The sequence below is a fragment of the Osmerus mordax genome, chromosome 27 (assembly GCF_038355195.1).
Source record: "Osmerus mordax isolate fOsmMor3 chromosome 27, fOsmMor3.pri, whole genome shotgun sequence".
Lineage (NCBI taxonomy): Eukaryota > Metazoa > Chordata > Actinopteri > Osmeriformes > Osmeridae > Osmerus > Osmerus mordax.
In genome coordinates this window covers 7,388,911-7,390,874 of record NC_090076.1, presented here as the reverse complement: position 1 = coordinate 7,390,874, position 1,964 = coordinate 7,388,911, and positions in this window count along the sequence as shown.

The window sequence follows — 1,964 nt, the reverse complement described above, 5'->3', positions numbered from 1 at the left end:
CGCTGGAGCTCGGCTCTCTCTGTACCACGCACGCCGGCCCCAGATGAAGAGGGCCGTGGCTGCCTTCACCTCCTCAAAGCCCCCACATGGAACCAGAAGCAGAACCCCTCGCACACAGCCCTGGTTAGCTTAGCTTAGCTTGGTTTAGAATAGCTGTAGCTTAGCGTGGTTTAGCTTCGCTTAGCTGCGATCATGGCTGTCACAGCTAACGATAACATGATCTGGGTGGCGACTGAGGCAGATGGTTGGAGCATATGGGGAGGAATGTGTGTAGTTTCTTCTATAGTAACCTCGCTGTGAGAAGAAGGATGTTGGGGGAAAGGTAAAGCTCAGTGATGCTGTATTTGACTGCTGATCAAGAGGTTGTGGGTTCTAAACCCCCCCGTGCAAAGCTTTGGATAAAAGCATCTGCAAAATGATATTCTTTGGTAAGAGGAATCCTGTCTGAATCCCACCAGATCAGTCTAGATGTTGAAGGTTGTCTCAAGCTAGATAAGGTGGTTTCGACCGCGTGAGACCACAGCTAGTTACTGGCGCCACCACAAATATCATGAGTCAATGAGGGAGAGAGGCAAAGACCAGAGACAAACTCTTGTGTTTATGTTTCTGTGATATCAGTTTGCTTATGCTCCCCCCCCCCCCCCCAACACACTTCACACAAACACCCCTCACACACACACACACCCCTCACACACATACACATCCCCCTCACCCTCCCCGGCATGCATAAGAGTGTGGAGGGGGGAGGCAGTGATGCGATGCCAGTGTTTGACATAATGTTGGACCAGTATGGAAGCTGACTGGGAACATCAGTGCTGATATGTGCTAATACTCTGAGGCTGTCACGAAACTTGGGTCCATATGCTGCGTCGCTCAATCGTGAAGCTGTGAAATTGGGTTGCGTCCCAACTAGCCTGGAAGACAGTTTTTCTCTCTCTCTCTTCTCTCTCTCTCTCTCTCTCTCTCTCTCTCTCTCTCTCTCTCTCTCTCTCTCTCTCTCTCTCTCTCTCTCTCTCTCTCCTCTCTACTCTCTCTCTCTCTCTCTCCTCTTCTCCTCTTCTTCTCTCTCTCTCTCTCTCTCTCTCTTCTCTCTCTCTCTCTCTTCTCTTCTCTCTCGTCTCTTTCCCCCCCCCCCCCCCCCTTTCTGTCTAGCTTTTTCCTTCTGTATTTATATTCTCTCACATCCTACATAGCTGTGAATAAGATTGCATCTAATGTGTCATTAATAGGGCCACATCTCTCCATGATGCTGGGTGTTCATCTGGTATGGTAGCTGAGGTCGACGCTCTGCCCTGGGCTGAAAGCTCCCCCCTACCACAGGGCGGCTCCGCGCCCGCTACTTCTGTCTGCGATAAGGGGATACGCCACCTCAGCCACTGTCGTTTAATCTCGTCCGTTTCACCGAGAGGGAGTTTCAGTGAAGTAGTAAGAGGAACCGTTGATAAGGTGTGTTTGTGAACGGCCGTGTTTTGTGTGACAGTCGAGTACAAATTCCTCTTCTGAAAATCGAGTCGTTTAGAGTGGTGTGACGGGGTCAGTTTAGCTCCCTTTTACTCTTTGCCGTGTGTTTAACCCAGCCTCACACGAAGGGTTACCCAGCATGACCAATCATGCACTGGTCGCTTTAAGGACCATACTCATCGTGGAGGACTTTCTCCTTTCTTGGACTCTGTGCTAAACGAAATCGGCATGAAATGTAATGCCATTTGCCATGTGAGATTTGAGAGTAGAAAGAGAGAGAGAGAAAAAAAAAGAAAGAAAAAAAACGGTTTAAAACGTCGGTGAGTGTTTTTCTTTCAGTTGGGGCTTGAAGATGCGAGTTAATTCTGCTTACTCTTTTAATTGTGGACTCTGGGGATGGGGCTCCTCCAGCCAGAATAAAGTTAGTGATCCAGAAGTAAAACGACGACCACATTTATTCCCTCCTTGCGGCTTGCCCTCCTCAACCCTCCTTTGGCGAGGAA